Raw genomic sequence first — 22210 nt, 5'->3', positions numbered from 1 at the left:
GAAGACATTGCTTAAAAAAGGGCATAGGATGTGCAACCCCTGCACAAGGGGGCCCGGCATGGGGAGCTCCCAAAGACGCCGCGGGCATGTGGGTGCCACCTACTCGCTATGCAATTGTTTCAATGACAGTGAAAATCCCTATAGGGGAAAGGCAGCAACACTGCGAAGCAGGTGCAAAACAAAGGGTCTGCATTATTTAGCTGTTGTTTGCAACATTTTCATCCAAGAAGACAAACTCCAGGAAATGTGTACATGCTTCCCAAAACACACAACACTGGCATGTCCTGGACACCCTAGTTTTACCTGGAGTGTTTCTGGGTTAGTGAGCCCCTTTTAAAACGGCTAACTCTACCCAAAACCAGTTCTTTCATGACCCCACTGACTTCCTGAGAGAACTACAGCATGTAAGCATAAAAACTAAATGAAACTGCCTAGAGTTAAGCCTACATTGTGCAACAACAACAACAACACTATGCGTACCAGTATTTGCAAAGCAATGCACGTTTTGAGCAAAGCAAAATCCTGCATTCTCCGATGTAAACTGAGTGGATACTAGTTGTACCAAAGAAATACATGAGAAAAATAGAAGCACATCCACTGTAAACCTGTTTACCTTTGATCAAATGTTCTGTAAAAGCTGCCATGCAATTTCAGGGCTGAAGTCAGCCATAAATCAAAACATCTATAAATGATATGATAAGATTAGGTGCTCATTGGTGAAGCTCATAACATTCCCGGAACCTGGTTTCAAATGAGAGCGACGCTTCTCACAGGCATAAAATGCAAGAGTCCATGCCGAAAACAGTCCAACAAAATGAAAAATGCAAGCTATGTGCACGCAGCGAAACTAACCTCTTCCAGCAATGTCTTCGCTATTGTTTACATTGAAGAAGGGTACACGGTTTTGCTTTTCAATTGCAATTTTAATTATGTTCAGCAAATGATTGTAGCGTTTTTTTCATGAATCATTAGCAACTGAATCTATACTTTTTCCACTTCATGTTTCGGTCCCGTGGTCCATCATCAGGTGGATATTAAAACAAACACCTGTAAATCTATACTATAAAATAATCAAATTGCTTCATTTAAAAAATTCCGATGCTCACTTAAAAATGTCATAACACAACACAATTATCCATGAGCATTCATTCAGCATTCTCATCATTTGCAGTGTCCAAAAATCAGAAGTGCGTGTCCAAAAATCGGAAGTGCGTTCATCTGGGATATAGTTTCAATGCACGGCCAGTGAAATAGTGCTACTGTCCACAGTCTCGGTTCCCTGCCCAAGGCTGTTCCATGCATGCTTGCATCACAAGCAATACAGACTTTATTCCATGATAAAAACTGAAAACTTCAATGTTATTAAATGTACAAGCATGATAATTCACAGACATTTAAATCACCAGTTTCAGACATTCCATCAACACAAAGAAAGGACTAAAAAGAAAAGAAATACTAAGCGTCTACTAATGTTCCACCTTCTGCGATTCATACAGCAGTCATTTTAAAGTTCACATTCTTCCCATCTTGATTACTGCTCATCAATTGTGAACGTTCCAGTAGCAATACAAATTGTTAATTTTAATGAGTTTTCCATTTTACAAGAACATTTGTGATTTGCATTGTGATAACAATTATTGAAGATTTCACTCCTCATTCATTCCTCTAAGCTATTCAATATCTTATTCAAACGTTGCACAAGGAATTCATGATGTACCTGTGTTTTCTGAGGTTTCCTCCAACACATGTAGGTGGCAATATTGTGCAGTATATTGTAAGATGCACCAGTCACGTCTATGGCGGCCATTGTGTAGCTCTCTTCAGTAAAGACACATGCTCCACTAGATTAAACAAATATTACGATATAGACTCTGAAGTTTGTAAATCCACTGTACTTCTCTTTACATATGTTGCATTTCCCAGTTTCCCTTTGCAGGGTGTTTTTTCACGACATCAAAGGATATGAAACTTGAATTGTACTACTTGATGTTGTGCTTCCAGCAAGTGTCTAATTATAGGTCATTTCGTATTTTTTATAAGAATATCTTGTTTATATTCACCAATTCGTTCCTTCATTGGGCGGAAACTTTGCACACTCTAGATTGTTTCACAAGGACCTCTGATGCAGTAAACAATGAAATGTGATCAGAATTAACCTTGATTAAAGTTTGTAAATTCAATCTTATTCAAATAAGTCGTCATTTTTTGGTATTATTGGTCTTACCCGTGGTGGATTCGGTACATCCTTATGTTAGAAAATGTGTAAAATCGGAAGTTATTTAAGCTAATGTTTTTTCAATTGTTCAGAAACTCATTCATTATCCGCTCCTTCTTTCAATAAAGTTTCAAACATTTTAATTATGTCGCAAGTGGGGTCATAATCAAGAGACTGATAGGCTTTTTATAGGTTTTTTCATTGGCTTATTATCATTTACATTGCATTTAATATTTTTGTGTCCATAATTACAATAGCCCCACTCTTATCTGTGAGCTTAATAGTTATCTCCTTATTCTTAGTGAGAGGCAGTAAAGTGTGCATTTCTTCAAAAAACATTTTGTTTGTCTTTTGTTGGCTCTTGCAATTCAACATTGTACTTGCCGCCAAATACGTTTTTTGGATGCATGTTCAGTGCTAGAGATTGAATATGCAGGATCAATTTGCTCTGACTTCTGTGCTCTTTATACTGTGAAACGGATTCATACATGTATTTTAGACTCTTGATGTTTATTTGTGGGTACAAGCCTTTTTTTCCCAGAACTTCACAATGCTGAGACATTAATTGTTCATTTGTAATGTTACAAGTATGATTTTGTCTCTCTTGTGGTCTGTCTCACATTGTCTAGTCTTCTGCCTCCCAGTATAGTTTTCTTGGTCCTTTTGATTTTTCTTTCTTGGACAAGAGAAATTTGTGGTTAGCTTGTTATGGGACCTCTTTTGTCCTCTATATCTTTAGATTATATTTTTGGTGCACTATCAGAACCTTCTTGGTAATTCTTTGATGGTCATCCATAAACACTATTTTGATGATTCTCTGACTATTCATCAAGGCAAGAATAGAGTACCATATGTCTAGTGCAGGGTGTTCCTTAGAAATGTTTTTTATTTGGTTAAGTGCAATTCATTTTTGTCATCATCCAAAGTTTTGTTAAGGGGGACAATAGCTTCTTTCAACTTGTCTGCTTTCAACTGGGTTTTCAAGAGTTGTTTACTTTTCTAAATTTCAATTTCTTTTTTTGCAATGACCACCCCACTGTATATTCTTGAATAGTCAGTAATAAGAAATATAATGAAAACTTGATCAATATTATCTTCCATTTTATTAGTAAAACGTTGTTGTTTGTACACAGTGCTGGTTGTAATTGAATCCTCGAGCATCTGGGGACACAGAGCTAAAGAAATTCCATCCATTGTAATCTTAATTTGCTTCTTCGTAAAGTATTGAAAGTGTTTAATGGAACACTGTTTGGGTGAGATTTTGAGTAATGAACCAGTTTTAGTTCTATTTAGAATGCCTAGAATTTTAGTTGAGTTATCTTCTGAAAATTCTAAGGATTCTGCACAATTTTCCATGCTTTGCTCCAGTGTCTTTTAATCTTGCCAACTTTGCAAGCAAATTAATTAACAATGCTGCTGATGCTTATGGTCCTGAACAGCACACACAATGCAATTAATGTTGCCATTTTTGCCATAACATTAACAAATAACTGTGTTATTGCCTGTGGTTCGGAGACGGGTTTTAAATAGCAAATATTCAAGTTATATACTCAACTCTCAAACATGGCGCAAATGATGGAAGCTCATGCAGAATCCTTTTCAATTTTCAGAACATGAAGCAACTACACTTCTAGTGTACATTACATTGAGCACAATGGGTTTATTACTCAAAGACCAGCCAAACTGACTTGAATAATTAGAATACATTGTGAAGAAACAAATTCTCATTACAGTGCATGCAAATAGTTTTTCTCAGTATGACCAAATGAGAAGCATTCTGATATGCTTGAGAATTTTAATATAATTGAAACTTTGTACAACAAAGATTTTCTCATAAAATGGAGGATGATATTGAACAAGTGTTCCTTAGATTTGCAATTACTGACCATTCAAGAGCTTTCCATGGACACTGAAAGAGTAGTAAAAGAGGAAAGTAAATAACTCTTTGAATTCTAATAGAAATGGATGAGTTTAAACAAGCTCTACAAATGGTTAACAAAACATTGGGTGATTACAAAAATGTATTGTACAAAAGGTAATTGTCTTAATTAACTTTTCTACAATACATTTTTGTAATCACCCAATGTTTTGTTAACCATTTGTAGAGCTTGTTTAAACTCATCCATTTAAATGTGTCAACTTTGATTATCAATAAGTAGAGATGATGTTTGGCTTGGTTAATTGTCAGATAGTTTTCAAAAGAGATGTTTTAGAAGAAAAGCACAGAACTGTCCAAAAAGGTCCTTTTGTGCACAACTAAGCTCATCTACAAATAAAGAACCAAATCAGTGAACAGCCAGTGGCTTAGCCAGCAAAAAGAAAAAACACAGAGTGGGATGATTTCTTTTTCGGGAAAAGTACTAAGAAAACCAAATGTGGAGGTAATAGAAAATACACAGTGAGACGGACTAACAGACAGAGAAAACCATAGTTGTAAACATTTCAAATTACACATCAACCTCACAAAAGCAGAACATTCTGGAAAAAAAGGCCCGAGCATTGGGCCACAGGAGGAGTACATCAACGCGTATAATCATTCTTGTTCAAATTTGCTAAAAACCCAAATACCTAAGACCCAATTTGAATAAATGGTTTTGCAATGACACTTGGTCCTCAAGTATTTAAAGTCGAAATAATTCTTCAAAGTAATTGGATAATATTGCATGCTGAGAACTCTACCCAATATTGCCTTCTGAAGACGCCCAAACCTATGTGACATACTTGTACAAGCAGATACAATATCCCTGGTGGATGATCAAAGATATTGGTCAACATGCAAAAGTAGACAATTACCCTGGACTGAATTGCATACACTTCAATATTTTCATTAATGGAACAACCCTCACAAACATTATAAAATGTAAAGAAATACAGTTGAAACATTATGTCACATCTATTACGAATTTCAGTGCATATTGCATTAATTGTTCTTATGGAAAAATGCACGTGGGGAAACTATTTGCCCAATGAAGAAAATTATTGGTGAGCAGAAATGAGGCATATGGAATAACAATACTAACTCACGCATATTGAGACACTATTTGGAAGCACAACATAAAGTAATGCAATGACATTTTCAAATCACTGAAATGGTGAAAAAACAACCTTAGGTGGAGATTAGGAAAGTCAATTTATGTGCAGAGACGAATATTGGATTTACAAATTTGAGAGCCTAGGTCTTGAATAATGAATGAGGAGTGAAATCTACAATCATTATTATAATAATGCAAATTATGCATTTTAGTATAAAATGGAAAACTGTTTCACAAAGGTGAGTAATTAGTATCATCAATTTAAAAAGAACAGACATCAAACATTACAGTGATAAGCAATAATCACAATCGGTAGAATCAGAACTTTGATATGACTGCGCATAAATAGCAGAAGATGGCAGACTCATTTCAATACGTTTCTTCATTAGTAGTTGAGTTGTATTTCTTTTCTTTTTGGTCATTTGTAATGTTGATGCAAAGTTCAGAATTTGTGATTTAATTGAGTGTGACTGAAACGCTTTCAAAGTTCATTAAATTATATTATCTTTTATATGGAATACAGTCTTTATTTTGTGTGACAGATACACATGCAAGGAAGATGGAATGATTTGGTCTGAGGTACGATCATCTGAATAGTAGTCCTATTTCTCTGACCATGCATTGAAATGTCCTCATCAACGGAAAGCAAAGATGTCTCAGAAGTAAGCACTTCTGCTATTGGGAGGGTGCATGTATTGAGAATGCTCAATGAATCCTAAAGGGGACGTCGTTTTTCATAATGAATTAGAATTGAAATTTAAAAAAATTAACCAGTATGTTTACAGCACTCTACTCCGTATTTCAATGTTATTTGTTGTAACAGGCATCAAACGATGCACCAAGGGACCAAATCTTCTAGTGGTGAGAGGATGGATTCAGATGCTAAACATAAAAAAGCATTTTCTGAAATAAAGGGTACAAAAATGATTGAAGATTAAAAATTTAAATTGGAATTGAAAAACCAAATGGCATATACCATTGTGCAATATAACCTAGATTAAATGGATAAACGGAATAGGTTTGCTTGTATGTACTTATATATATTGGTTATGGGCTTGAGGTAATTGCCCATAAGCAAGGAGAGGGATCCCTATGAGTATATTTAAAAATCGAGTTTGACCATAAATTAGTATATTAAAAAAATTGCACCCGGGGGACCGGTAACAGTACTTCCTCCCTATGGTTGTGTTATGACTCTGCGATGTGTGAAAAAACAAAAAACAGCCAAGGTGTGACATGTAATTAATTACTATATCATTCCATCCATCCATCCATCCATCCATCCATCCATCCATCCAATACTTTTCTCTTTGAGCACCCTGAGCCTCCCTTGAACTCTTGTGCTCTTGACTGAAACAGGCTAATTATTTTTGCTTTTAGCTTCATCCAAGTAAGGATTAATCGGGGCTTTAAATGGGATTGGGCAGGTGAGAGCAGACCCCTGCTGTCTCCTGTCCAAAAATTGTGTCGGAGACAGGGTCCTGTTGGTGCTCCCTAAACTCCTCTAGTAACTCCACCCCACCCTAAGTCTAATTAAATCTACCACATGCGCCGAAAACATCATCCCACCTAAACTCACCCTAGAAAATGAAACATTTTTGCCCCTCTCCTTACCAAAATAGTTAATGCATCATTCAGGGATGGTCATGTTCCAGAAAGCATTAAATCAGTTACGGTCACACCACTAGCAAAAAAGCCAGAGCTAGATCAAAGAGACCCAAGCAACCTAAGACCAATAACAAATTGCAATTTCTTACTCAAAGTACTCGATGGAATTGCCACCTCCCAACTTCAAACATATGTGGAAGCCAACAATGTATTGCAGTCAGCAATCTGGATTCCTCACAGCCCATAGTATCGAAACAGCTATGTTGGACCTTCAGGCCCACATGCTAAGTGTGGTGAAAAAGGGGAATACCGGGCTCCTTATATTGTTAGATCTTAATGCAGCGTTCAATCTTTTAGACCACAACCAACTCAAGCTTGCACTGGCAAAGGTAGCCAACTGCTCGATTGAAGCAACTAGCTGGCTCATATCTTTTCCATCAAACAGAAAATCCAGGATACATTGGGGTGACAACTTTTCTTAGGAAGAGGTCATCAGATGTGGAGTACCTCAAGGGGCTAGCCTGTCCCCGCTGCTCTTTAACTTGTACATCAGATTCCTGTGCTTAGTCCTAGACAAACTGGGAGCCTTTTTCACTAATTACGTCGATGACACCCAGCTAGTAGTGGAACTGAGCGGGGACTAAGCACTGGATAGAGCATGGGTGAAAGGACTATACAAATTCATCAAGAACTGGATGAACAACACTGGCTGTGTTTAAACGCAGAAAAGACAGAACTGATGATCTTTGGATCAAATCAAGCCAGAGCCAAACTTGATAGCCAGTACCAATCCTTTCTCATAAATGACTCTCAAATAAAGGTGGCCAACAAAGTAAAAACACTAGGAATGTACATAGATGCATCCCTGAGCGCAGAAGCCCAAGACCTTCTCCTATCACCTTCAGCTCCTCAGAATAATACACCCTTATATGAGTGAAGCAAATTGTTCCACAATAGCTAGAGCAACTATCCTATCACGGTTGTATTACGGTAATGCCGTTATGTTAGGTGCCAAAAAAGGACTCATTGCCAAGTGCCAAGTAATTCAAAACAGCGCAGTCAGGATCATCAAAAATAAAACTAGAAAGGAACACATCAACGAGGACAGAAGGAACCTCCATTGGCTAGTGGTGGAGGACGGAATACTTTTCAAATCCCTGACACTAACACACAGATGCATTTATGGGAAGGCTCCATCCTATCTTAAAAGTAATTTAGTTACATATATGCCAAGATGCGCACTCAGGTCGGAACCCAAAGGCCTAATTAAGACAACCAGGGTGAAGAAAGAATATAGTTTGGGCAAAGCTTTCCACACTAAGGCCGCCACGATGTGGAACAATCTTTCTCTCACTATCAGGCTAGAAAAGAGCTACACAAGCTTTTGAAACTCAAGACTCACCTCTTCAAATAAATCACTGCGCACCAGACATAACTGCGTACCAAACATAAACCCAACCTCAGACTCAATCTAATTGTCCTGTGATTATATGTTTTGTACCAATTGTCTTTATGTTAGCGCCCAGATGCTTGTGAGCGATCAGCGCAATATAAATAAATAAAAAAAAAATAGAAGAGACAGTTTCAGGCTTTAGAAAAAAAGCCTCACCTTTTCTTTCTTGATTGTGCCACCAACTCCACCAGGCACTGTTTTGATACAGTGATCATCACCCTCACACCCCAGGTGACAGGGTGATAATCTGTGCAGAGTGGTGCCTGGCCAGGAGTCGATGCAGCAAATATGTGGCAACACTTACCTGAATGCCACCAGTTAGGCTGTGCAGCTTTGCAGAATTAAGTTGGGGCTCTTATGGGGACGTGGCCAAAAAAGGGAATGGCCATTCAGCATACAGGTCATGCGATTGTTTCCTCTTAATTGAGACACGGCCCCCTGAAAGGCCACACCCCTTTTTGGCCACGCCCAAATAAGAGCCACTTAAATAACTGTGATTGATGATTGTGGATTGCTTAGCCACATTTTGAAAATGTTTTGGACATATTTTCTTTCTTTCCACTCTGGCCCTCCTTTCTGTAACAATCTGTTTTTCTTTTATACCGGTTGTACTCGTGTAGCACATTTTTGTAGCTGTTTATATGCTTGCACACTGCGATGTGATGACAAAATGACGCAAACCCAGTATGCATATTCACATTAATTTTAATTGAACTATGAACTGACATGGATTTGTGCACATTTTGCCTGCGACGACAGATGCACGTCACTTCTGCGCAAATAGAGGTATGAATGAGTTGATCTATGTTACCTTGTAGAGCTGCACTGCATATATTTATTTTAATTTATTTATTTTATTATCATTTTCATTTGATTACTTTTACCATGCCACATGCCCGTGGACCTCAGGGCGCACAGAAAACTACAGAAGACAAATGCACAAGCGTAGAGTTGCAATAAATGTACCCTGCCTAATTACCATGTGTTTGGATAAGTTATCCAAAACAGGAAACGAGATTTCAGAATGCTCCCTTTTTTGGGAAGGTATGTTTCAATTGACATGCATCAAACCAGCAGTGGCTCTACCTGGTCCATTCAAATGTCTGAATGAAACGTCTGTAAGCAATGGATTAGCAAAATGTTGTCACTGGCGAGCCATATAATGATATAAACACTTTTCAGACTAGGTTAATTATTTAAATATTGACACATTTGGAGGGTGGGGGGCATTTGGGCTGCATACCTATAAAACGTAACTTCCCGAATGAAGCACAGGTTATTAAGGAGGGCTGAAGTACACCTAGTGGCCATTATTCCCGCCACCCTGGATTCTAAGGCTATTATCCTCAGGGGAAGGATGGTTAAGCCCATGGCAAAATTTGTCGAGCACAAAAGATAAAGGAAAGATTGTGTGATCACGGTTCCCCATTCACACTGCCTTGTTAAGGTAGCATCCCAATGGAGGGAAGCCACACCGGTGGAAGACGACATGAAGCATTATCGCCTGGCCGGATGCTGCAGGCTAGCTCTCAGAGAAGCCACTGTCCGAGAGAGTCACAAGTGAGTCAGCCTGCTGAAGGCAGGAAACTGTATGGAGATTGCTGGCAGGCAAAGGGAGTGGAGCTGGTAGCTGAGAAAAGGTGAGCCGCAGCGTTTGAGGCAGAATTGGAGCCGCTATGTGGAGAAGGAGATTGTTGCTGAGCGGCAGCCGATTGGGGGGTGGGGGGTCAGGAATTCCAGGCATTATCAAAGATTAGATTGGCAGGTTGCTCAGCAAATGGAGCTAATATAGGATTTGGGTTAGTGAAATACCATCTGTGACCACCTTGGAAATGAAACGGAACTCCTAAAACATATTGAACCATTTCACTTCCACAGGGACATATATACACACTGTGATGAATTTTCATCTAGCACAGGTGTGGAAGCCCTGGCATTTTTTAATTTTATTACATAATAAAATGAAGCAGGTAATTCCATCTCTGAAAGAGAAATCTGCTAATCAGATTCCCCTGCCATAAGCTCCAGGCCCAAAAGCATAGCGTGTATTTGTGCCCTGCTCCGTCAGCATCCTGATTCGTAGCATCTGCTCTACCAGGGGTAGACAGGTGCCCTCTTGACAGCTGTAGGTACATCCAAGTCTCTGCAGTGCAGGGGCTGCATTTAAAATATTCACCCCAGTTCCAAAAACTGCATAAGTGTGGAAGATCCTGTTCTGCTGGCACATATAACTGTAAATAGAAGCCATACCTGAGGCTATGGTGGCCAGCATCTCTCAGAGTTATCCCAGCCACATTAAATTGATATTGCACATGAGTCAGCCCTGTGGGCCCAGTTCAGCTGTGGAAGGTGTATGTGTATTCCCCCAGACAGGCTGGACCCTGCCCTTGTTGCAGGAACGTAGCCTGATGGGTTGCCTCTCTTTGTTCCTTTACTCTTTGTTCCTTTGTAAGGGCAGGAAAAACCCTTCCCCCTGGGACAACCACTCCGCAGGATGCTGGCCTGGAAAAAGGAATCAATGGGCACACCCATTCACAAAGAGCCAGGCCTCACATCATGGTACTTAATTTCCAAGGCCCTTTATTTCTATTGCAAAGGAAAGGGGCAGAGTTAGTATAGCCTCGGAGAGATCTGTACAGTTTTGGGAGAGTTCTGCCATTTTGCTTCTCTCTCTCTCTTTCCTGTCCCCTCTACTTCCTGTAGCACAAATCACTTTGGTTGTGATGTCAGAATGGCAAAGTCTACTTATTTCAAGAGCAGGGATTGGATCGCTAAAGCAGTCAGCTTTAGTCCAAACACCTGTGGCCTTTCATCTTAAAAAGAAGGGGTCACCCACTACATCTTTGAATCTTGGCAATCATCTTGAAGCATCTTTGGATCATCACTTGAGCATATCTCACTGGACACTGCTGAGAGAGCATTCCTTTCTAACGTCCTCCAGTTGTGAGGTGAAGGTAGGGTTACCCAAGGACCATTGAGGGTGATTTGATGCTGCGCCAGGACTTGCCTCTCTGCCAGCCACAGTGGTACCGAGGACCTCACAGTTTTGGAGGACTCCTGCAGTTGTGTTCCAGCCTCCCCTGTGTTTGGGAGCCCAAGAACAAGGACCCATACTGGCCCTGAGTCCCTGGAGTGGAAATCACAGTAACCTAAGAAGTGACCTGCTGCTGGAGCATGACCACTTCTCTGCCAGCCACACCGATACCAATGACCACACTGTGTTGCGAGGCACCTGCAGTTGTGTGCCAGTCTTCCCCGTGTTTGGGAGCAGGAGAAAATTACTCATTTTATCCCTGAGCCCCTGGATGGGGACTCACAGCACGTTGAGAGCCAAGACAGCTGGGATCCTAATGTGTTTCACTGTTGAACTGCTTGGAGCATGTTTCAAGAACTGTTCAACACATTTGAACCAGCAGGACCCTCCATTGCTGCCTTTTACTCTCTTCCGATCTTCACACAGTGCCAAGAAGTCTGGTTCAGTGCTGTTGATCTACCAAAAACTGCAAAGAAGGTACTATTGATTGCTAACTGCTGCCCTGGTTCATTTCTGGGATCTAGAGACTGGTTAAGTCATTTTGAACCCTTTTTGCTCACAAGTAGATATCCCTTTTCAAGAAAACTGCTGCTTCTGCTATCTTTGCTTACTCTGTGTTCTTTCCTCTGGGATGAGGTTTGTGTAGTGTTTCTTCTAGTTAATTATTACTGTACTACATGGTGTGCTTAATTAAAATGCATATATTTGTATGGAACCTTGATTGGACTTCCCTTTGTTTTACACTGTTATACTTTGATGTTTGGGTTGCTACAGAACCACATTGAATTCACAGTCCTCTTAGGAGTACAGCCTTCCCTCCGCCTATATTACAACAAAAGGAGAAGGAGGTATATCTCTTGACTGTTCCTGTTTTGCTTTTATGATTCTGTTAGCTCTTGGTTTGTATAAGGGTGAAGGCTGAGTGGGCATCTTAGCCTCTACTCATCCTTGTACTCCTGCAGGGCAGAAGTCAATTTATCACTTACACCTTAATGAAGTTGTCTTATAGTAGTCTTAGAGCATAGACCTATGTGCAAATGGAGGTGGTCGTGGCCAGCCCCCGCCAGATCCAAGAGAACCAGGGGAAAAAAAGCTTTCCTATTTTACACAGCACTCTCGTGCCACAGAGGAGTATAGCTCTGTCCTGACGTAACCAAGACAACAAGTGCAAGTTAAATGAACCTGTTCAAGTGTTTAGAGTTAAGTATAACTTATGAAAAACAGCAAAATGACTGTTGACTTCCAGTTTAGGTGGAGAACACTGTCGGTGAATTACACCAATTCAAGTTTAGCAGAGTCAGTGTCTACAACTGAACATGAAAAATCTACTTGATTCAACTTGATTTCCGAATTCTATTGTTAGCCAATCTCACAGGATCACCCCTTTCTTTTTCCAATATGTATTTCTTCTAGTGTGATTGGATGAGGAGCTTCTAAGAGATATTTTAGGGATGCTCTCTGTTCCTGGGGCATAGCCTGCAACCATGCCACTGACACAGTGGCTGCTGGTCATGTCTGCACGCCATTGCACTAGGCTCTGCAGGTTGGTTCACTTTTCCTAGGACATAGCCTGCAGCCATGATATGATATGACATGATATGATTGTTTATTTATAACGTGCTTAATACCCACAGGTTTCAAAGCACGGGCACAGGGATCGAACCTGCGTTGCTCTGTGTTGTCTTGCTTCCAAGGTGAGCACGTTGCCCCATGAGCTATCCTCCCTTACCATGGGCACAGTGGCTGTTGGGCATGGCTGCATGCCATTGCAGTAGGTTCTGCACTGTGAGCATGCCATGGCTGCGAGTTGGTTCACTGTGCCTAGGTCGAGCAAAGTGGATACTGGGCATGTCCTCTGGCATTTGAAGTAGGATCTGCAGAATAGTCCATTGGGCATGGGACATACCCAATAACCATTCCCAGTTTGCACTACTGGTAGAAAGAAATGAAAATATGTTCACTGTGTTTGGGGCCTGGCTGATGAGCATGTGCCGGCACAGTGACTCACTCACTTGTATTATTGTTATTATTATTATTATTATTATTATTATTATTATTATTATTATTGTTATTATTGAGCTTGGCCCTAGCTTCAGGAAGCAACAGAGCGCTTTACAATCAGAGTGGGAAGAACATGTGATGGAAGCAGAGAAACAAGCGAGTGAGGAGCTAACAGGGGAGCGGGGTTGGGCAATTTGTCAGCAATGGAGCTACAAGCAACCAGGGAGGAAACAGTGGAGATCAGATAACCCAGTCTCGGGTGGGGAGTAGACGGTGTGTGGACCTAGGTGTTAGGGAGAAGCCATTCTTTAAAGATTAGTGTCTTGAGCTCCTTCCCCAACTGTAGAAGTGAGGGTGTTAGTCTGAAGTTGACGGGGAGGAGGTTCCAGAGTCTTGGGGTGTGGACAGAGAAGGCCGGACTTGTGGTTCTTTCCTCCTAAATGTCCTTACTTCAGGTTGATCATGGGCCTCCTGAGATGCTGGGTTTCTCAGTGAGGTAGCTTGGAAACTTCAGCATGACAGCTTTGTAGATGATACAGCAGGATTTGAAGATGATATGGGCTTGCATTGGGAGGCAGTGAGCTTCGATGAGAGTTGGGGTGAACTGGTCAAATCTGAGGAGTCCTTTGATGAGTTGTGCTGCAGCATGCAGAACACAGCTCAGGAGTGCCAGGGTAGTCATCAGAAGGCCTTCGAAAATGGCATTGCCACCATCCATGTGGGTGAGTACCAAGGCTTGGCCAGCAGATCTGAAGTTGTATTATGGGATGAAGGGCTTGATTTTCTGCATGAGAGAATGTTGGTACCAAGCTGTTGGTGTCTTCCTTTAAATGTGCTTTTCGAAAGAGAGGTGTCTGTTGATGTCGAACTCAAGGAACTTGGTGCACTTGGTCAGCTGAGGTGTGAAGGCCTTGATGTGCATAGCAGAGAACCAGGTCTCAATGTCAGGGTGTTCTGTGTTGTTGGTCAGCAGTAGGAATTCCATCTTAGAGGGGTGGATCTTCCAGTTGCCACTGTAAGATCCACCAGACACTGGATCTACAAGAGGCAGGCCTTGAGCCTGTGGATGTCTTCAGTGAAGGATATTTTGAGGTAGAGCTGCGTGTCATCTGTGCATTGGTGGATGTGGATGTTGTGTGGAGCAAGGAGGGTTCCAAGCAGTTCCATGTTAAGATAAAAGATTAAGGAGGCATGCGGGACTCCATAGTTCATGGGTAGAGTTGATGATCTGGAGGAATCCATTTGTACAAATTGGTGGCAATAAGCAAGGTAGGATTTGAACCAGATAATGATGAGCTCACTGATCCCAGCGATGCAAATTGTTGGGTACTGTCTGGTGGTCTACTATGTCGAATGTTGTTGAGAGGTCAAGGAGAACCAGGAGACAAGAATGGCAATTATCGAGGATTGAAGGAGGCTGTTGGCTTTGATGTGTTGGAGGGGTTGCGTGGCTTATGCGTTCTCAAGGGTATTACTTACGAAGGGAAGACGGGTAACGGCGGTAGTTTCTGAGGTCATCAGGGCTCAGTGTTGGTTTCTTGAGAAGTGGGGGGATTTGTCCAGTCTTCAGGGTTGAGGAGAAGGTGCCTTGCGTTAGGGAGCTGTTGATAATCGTCAGGTAAGGGAGGAGTGCTTCAGTCGGAAGGATCTTGAGTATTGAGGTATGGTGGATGTTGGAAGAGTGTGCACTGTGCATGGCTGTGAATCATCCTTAGCAGACATTGTATGCAGAATCACTGTGACTGGAGATACCCAGTGGACACTTCAGGTTGTCAAGTGCTGCGTTCCATCTTTGCTGCGTACCTGTCCTCTGGCGAGCTGCATCCAGGATGGTGGTCACTCCTCGGTGGCGGCCAACAGCCAGGACCTGGCACAGGTATGTAAATGGTGGAAGATAGTTCCTGCACGCTCTTTGCAATGTAGCACGGGAAGAGTTTGGGGACGAGCTCTCGGCAAAACAGGCAGGATTACCTGATTAATGTGGCGTGGAAACAGGGAGGACACTGACAGGGAAGCCAAGGTGAGTGCTGCAGTATGAGCCAGATGTCAGGTTGCCAGAAGTAGGATGGTAACCACAGACCAAGAATACATTCAAGCAAGGGAACAGAGAAAAGGCCAGAAAAAGGAAAGGGGTGGACAAAACCAGGCTAGACGGGTCAGGCAGGGAAGCAGGGCTCAAGTCGATGGTACACGGGGGTGGACAGTCCCCCCACTTTTTTCAGAGGACGCCATAATATGCGAATTTCTGGTGACGCCACATTCAACTGGTATGCTAATGAGTCCCTGCACTTTTTTTTTAGACCTAGACCACTGCAGGGTAAGAAGAGGCAGAACAAGGATTCTGTACCAAAGAGCTTGAAAAGGACTGGGCAACAAGGTCTGGGGAGTGTTAAAACACACAGAAAAGCGAGAAATGGGGGTTTAAATAGTTTGACGGCATGGTAGTGAGGCTCGGCAAACGGATTAATCTCCCTGGCAATGGAGATGTGTGCCATACTGTGCATGTGTGAAACCTGAGCACGGGGCTCCCGCATGTCCGATGATGGCAACATGACGGCACCCATGGATGCAGCGAGCGCAGAGCTTCTCACACTGAGCAGTGTTCCCTGCTGGCCTTCCAGTCCCTCCATGGTGCCCAGCCACGAGGCGCCAATGTGCATACATTTGCCAACAAGGTGAACGGGGGCGCAAGTGGCATGCAACAACAATGACACAGGTAGCTTCACTGTGCCTGGTGCAGGGATTATGTTTTGGCATTCAACCCTTAAAAGATGCATGCATAGGTCATGCACAGTGGGTAAAGAGGGGATGAATGCTGTGTCTGTGGCATGGAAGCAGGGTACACCACAGATGCAGTACTTCCAGAGTATGATCACGTGCTATGTCCTGTGGGTACTGTAGGGATGGTCGACTGCAGGCCTTGCCCCAAATGTTGTTCCTGACCCAAGTGATTTTGTCTGAAGAGACTGTTTTGGGCATGCTGTGTGGCCATGCAGCATGCACAATTCCCGGTCCTATGGGCACTCAGGGGCCTCTGCTGTATCTAGGACAAGGACACAGTCCAAGCCCGAGGTGACATGTACACATTGCATGGAATCAGGTCATTCCCTGTGGGTACAGTTTGGAAGTGTACTGTACTTAGATCATGGCCGAATGCCATGTCCAAGGCTAAGGAAAGGCTAGGCTGAGGACATTGCACAGGGCATTGCTATAGCCAATAGCCTGTGAGTAGTTCCTGGAGAGAAATGTTATCAAGAGCTGTGCGCTGAGTGCACAGCCACACGGCATGCAGTGCATCAAGTTCTCACAGGGCAACACTGCAGGCCACGCCCCGTAGGGGCTGTGGGCATGGGTCAATGGTTATTTCATTGATGATGAATTTATATAGTCATCTAGGATGTCAGGAGCTGTGCATGGCAGAGGGTCGGCTACTCTGTTGCTAACCATAAATGGAGAGTTTCTGTTTTTTTTATTTTTTTGCCGTAACCAAAACACCCCTCAACAAATACTTTCCAGTGAATATTATATTTAGAGAGGGCCCTATGCAGTGGAGAAAAGTCTTGGGTACTCAGGCCAGGATAATAATAGAAGTATTTTATTTACTTAATTGAGCATGTGGATTTGACAGCATAGGGCAGGCTAGTCTGCAATGCTTTCCGGTCTGAATGAGTCTCTTCTCAGCTGACAATAGTTGAAAAAGACCTCTTTTATGTTCATTATCCATAGTTATGGTTGGAGGCCCTAAAGGCCTGATGGAAAATCCAGTTTGATTCATGCTGGGAAGGTTAGTTGATCCCAAATAGAATGGAAAGTGTTTGTGTTGGTGATTATCAGTGAGAATTGAGTCACCTACAGTAGGGTGGTGAAACAGAACTCACCTTGCTCGCTCTTGAAAGCATTGGCGGCAAGGTCGGACTGGGGCGTGAAATTACCTCGGGCGTCAATGAAAAAGTGGCCCACAGTTGAAAATGGCAATTCATTCCTTTTGTGACAAGCTGTTTGAGCAGTAACCAAGGGGTAGGTTTTTGATAACATCTAATGCAAATTATGCTTTTTAAATAATATTAATTCAGTAACACTGCTTAAAACTACTAGCCGCATGGTTTAGTAACTTATCAAGCAGACCTTTTTGACCCCAAAATCTGACCCACTCTAGCATTTAGCGTTTTTGATTCGAGTCTAACTTAACTTACAAGCGTAAACAGAATGTTCTGGCATTCAGGTCTGCTTCATTCTTTGCAGTCTTGTTACTTTATGAGAAAAGGTTTCGTAGGACTGAGTTCAACTCCATGTACCCTGTTTGAACTGCCTTGACCAATTTCTGTTGGGTTCATCCTGATTGACTCCGCACTTAACAGAAACAATAACTGATTGGTTAATTTTTTAACATGATGCATAATGTAAAAGCACCCCTGGACGTTTTGTTCAGGGGATGGCTCATAGAAGGTACAGCTTGGTTGATATATCAAAAATAAAAAAAAAATTCTCCGGTTTTTGTTTGTGCAATATTGCATGAAACGAACTAGTTTTTTGAGTGAGTCCTTGGAGGAAATAATTAGCTCCATTTTGAACAAGCTATGATTAATAACAGAGAGTATAAACCATCTATATAGATAGACATTTTGAAAAAAGTGTGTTTATTTACAGCATGATGATTGTTTGATTCAGACCTTTCTTTGTTTAATCTTTCTCTATAGTCCGTTAAGGCCTATGAAGAAGAGGATTGATTCCTCGAAACGCGCCGCCATTGAAAACGGACTATTGTGTTTGTATTCTGCTTTACTTTGTATATATTTTTGTGAACTCATACACTGTTGCACTTGTAACTTTGAGAATATACTCATACGTTATGTTTTACAAACTTTGGTGTTATGTTAATTATTGTTGACCTAGAAATTGATAATACAATGCTCAAATCTAATCTCTACACACCAGCAGTTGGTTTTTCCAACACGAGATAGCGTGCATTAAAAAGGAGGATCCCTATGTTGGATCTTCTTCTCTTTCCTTGTTCTATGTAGGGGCCTTGTGCCAAGACCTTAGTTCCTCCCCCGCACCTTAAAACTAACAATACATAAACTAAAAACCATTACCTCTAAATAGTTATAGCATTAGGAGTGCACCATTGACCTTCATTCTTCAAGTTTGATATTCGCAGGCAGGCGTGTCTGTGTCCATCCTCTGCAGAAAGCGTATGTGATGTACAGCTCTATTTTGGAAGTGGTGTATAGGGGGTATGAACCACAGCTCCCATTTGAAGAGCACTCTGCTAACAAAGTGTTGTTTTAAGAACACCATGCATGCCAACATGTCCCCTTCTGGTCCAGTCCTGGTTTCTGGAAATTATAGTTCTATTCTTTACATTCAGAATACAGTACTAGTATCGCTCGCTCGATTGGAATGGGGATTGTTGGCATGTAAGGAACACTTTCCAGTGCTTTGAACACAGTGCAGTGCTTTTTCACGAACACTGTGCACATATGGGGCATACAAGTGTTTCCCATGTAAAGCTTCTTGCAATCTTAATGTTGCATGTAAACACATATTTTTTGGGGACGTCTGTGTGTTCTGCCATAGAAGTTTTTTTTTTTTTCATTTTCTTTATTGGCAAGTACACAACACAGTGCATAGATAGTTGCAATCATACAATTAGTTTAACCAGTACATTCAAGAGGCTGTCGGCCGTTATTCTCTCTGCAATTCGGGTACTAGGTTCGTCTTGCACACCTGACAGGGGGCGGGAGGAGAGTGGTTCCATGTCATCTTTGTTGTTGAAATAGCTACAGAAAGCAGTCCACACATTTTTTGGCCCGGGACCTACAGGGAGGGAGCTGATATATTCTTCCTCACACATCTGTGTACAAGTAAGGGCCTTCGGCCATATCTCAAACAAAGGGATATTGCAATATACATTTTATGGCTACCATGGCGCTAACATTTAAAAATGTTGACATTTTCTTCTCCTCTACCCCAGCCCAAAGTCCAAATAGTATAGCTAGCGGATCGAGGCCCACCGGGGTCCCGACTATCTCTAAAAGGGCTTCAGATACTGCTCTCCAATACGCACCAAGTGCATTAGAGGACCAAAACATGTCTGCGTGGTCAGCCTCTTCGGATCTGCATCTTGGGCATGTGTATGTCTGATCAGGTGCGAACTTCCCCACCTTGTGCAGTGTGTGATATAGTAGATTGAGGAGTTTATATTGCATGCATCGGAATCTGGAGTTAAGGGAAACTATGCGTGTGTGCAAGCACATTTTACTCCACATGCCATCTATGATTTCGAGGCCCAGCTTCTCGCTCCACTCGTCCCGCGGTTTTGAGGGTGCGTCCTCAGATTTTTCAAGCAGTAACTTGTACAGAGAGGACGTTATATCCCTACTGCTGGCCGAGTTGGCTATGTAGTGGATCTCAGGTGAGTCAGGGGGCTCATCTGAGTAAGAGGGCCACATGTCACGAACCGCCACCCTTAGTCTAAAGTATTGCAACAGCTGTAATGCTGGGCCCGAGTGTCCCAGGTGCCATGTTTGCAGGGTGATAAATTTGCCTTCGGGGTATAGGTCTGTTAGTGCCTGATATCCCAGGTCTAGCCAGTGTTGCAAGAGGAGTGCGTCGTGGGTGGGGGTGAGGCCCGGGAAGTGCCAGATGGGCAGCCACTTGTAGTATGGGCTGTTCTCATGCTTTTTTATTTATATTTTTTAAAGCGCTCACACAGCCGCTTTAAAGCGCTGTTACATGAATTGTTTATTTCTTTTTTTTAGTTGCTTAATTGTTTTTTTTAGTCACGTATTTATAATGCGCTTAAATACCCAGAGGTTTCTGAGCGCGGACCTGGGGATCGGACCTGTGTTGCTTCGTGTCGTCTTGCTTCCCAGGCAAACATGTTGCCGCTGAGCTATCCTCCATGCTGGGAGTGCAATAGGCGATTTCATGCCATAATCGTGGTGGCCACGGGATCCGCTGGGGCGTCTGTGTGATATGTACGGTGGAGGATTAGGGCCATAATATTTACTTCGTCACTTGCTAGTTTTCCAAGTTTCACATGGGGGGGTGCCTCCAGGTGTTTGTACCAATGTGTAGCATATTGAGCTTGAGCGGCAATCCAATACCGGGCTAGATCAGGGGCCGCAAAGCCCCCTCTCTCATAGGGGAGGGTCATATGCTGCTACTTTTTGCGGACTGCACCAGCGTGCCAAAGGAATTGGGCTCACGCAGAGTGTAAGTTCTTGAAGTATTGCTTCCCAGGCCAGACCGGGACATTGGCAAAGATGTAGAGGAGCTTGGGGACCACTATGATTTTTATTAGTGCTAGCTTGCCCGCTAAAGAAAGTGGGAGGTTGCGCAACCTTGCCATTTTTGATTCTATGAGTTGCGCTGTAGTGGTGTAGTTATCAGCCAGTAAGGAGGATCTAGATAGTGATACTTGAACCCCCAGACATTTGATACCGCCTGGGGACCATCGGAGAGGGAATTTGCATGTCGGTCGTTGGGTCACCGTGGTGAGCGGGAATATCTCCGATTTGGAGTCATTGATGGTGAAGCCCGAGAACGTGCCCATTTTCATTATGTCGCGGCTGATCGGGTCTAGATGTGTAGATGGGTCCCTGATGTAGAGGAGCACGTCATCCGCATAAAGTGATATTATTTCTGGTGTGTCCTGCAGGCGTATGCCCTTGCGAGTATGCCGATCTCTGACACTATCGGCCATGGGCCCAATAACTAGCGCAAATAAAATGGGGGGGAAAGGGGGCAGCCCTGGCGAGTACCCCTGTGCAGCATGAAGGGCGAGGACGTTAGGGAGTTGACCAGGTATTTGGCTACAGGCCTGTGTATAGTAGCTTAATATAGGATATCATGCTTGGACCAATCCCCATTTTCTCCAGTACTGCCCACATATATTGCCAGGACACCATGTCAAATGCCTTCTGAGCATCTAGTGTGACCACGACTGCATCAGCTTTTGGATTGATCCCGGACATTACATTGAAGAGCCGTCGGATATTGGGGGCTGAAGAACGACCGGGACAAAGCCGCTTATGTCTGAGTGGACCAGGTGTGACATAATTGGGAGGAATCTACTTGCTATTACCTTGGCAAATATTTTGGTATCTGTGTTTGTATGTGATAGGGGCCTGTAGGATCCACATTCGTCGCAGGGTTTACCCGGCTTAGGAAGAACAGTCATGAGAGCTTCTCATAGGGATTGGGGGAGGGTGGACAGGTGGAGTGACTCAGTCCAGACTTCATGTAGTTTCGGTGCCAATATGGCTACATGTTCCTGGTAGAATTCTGAAGTGAGCCCATCCGGTCCGGGGGCCTTGCCTTTTGGGAGGTCTGAGATGGCCTCAACTATCTCATCAAGAGTGATCGGGGCATCTAGTTGTTCCCTGCTGGTTCGGGAGATGTAGGTCATGGGGATATGGTCAAGTAGCTCATTTATGTCCTGGGCGGTGTGTTCCTGCTGGGGCGCATATAAGGCAGCATAGAATTCTGTGAAGGTGTCAAGGATATGTTGGTCGGACCAGTGTTGGGTGCTTCTCACATCTATAATGCTGCTAATACGAGTCTTTCCCCCCTCTGCATGCACCAATCTGGCTAGGGTTCTCCCTGGTCTTTCCCCCTCTCCGTACCTCTGCACCGCCAAGGGCTGCGTGTAGTACTGTATCTCCCTAAGGGCGCGGTACTCGAAGATTTCCAGCTCAGATCTTATCTGTGCCAGTTTGGCTGTGTAGAAGAGGTGGAGTATTCGCACTCTAGCTCCTTGAGTCTAGTTTCAGAGCGGTGCAAATCGTGCCTTATGACCTTTAGCACCCCTGCTTCCCTCGAGATACACATGCCTCTAATATAGACCTTGAATGCTTCCCAGC

General features: G+C 42.8%; 1 protein-coding gene across 4 annotated transcripts in view; it reads right to left on the bottom strand.

Moving 5' to 3' along the window:
- The window catches only part of GLRA1 (glycine receptor alpha 1), a 730078-nt gene that overhangs the window by 12377 nt on the left and 695491 nt on the right, over positions 1-22210 (bottom strand). The window lies entirely within an intron of this gene.

The sequence above is a fragment of the Ambystoma mexicanum genome, chromosome 3q (genome assembly GCF_040938575.1).
Source record: "Ambystoma mexicanum isolate Mex_15411 chromosome 3q, UKY_AmexF1_1, whole genome shotgun sequence".
NCBI classification, from domain to species: Eukaryota; Metazoa; Chordata; class Amphibia; order Caudata; family Ambystomatidae; genus Ambystoma; species Ambystoma mexicanum.
The sequence above is the reverse complement of the archived record's forward strand: the minus strand, read 5'-3'. Positions and strand labels throughout refer to the sequence as shown.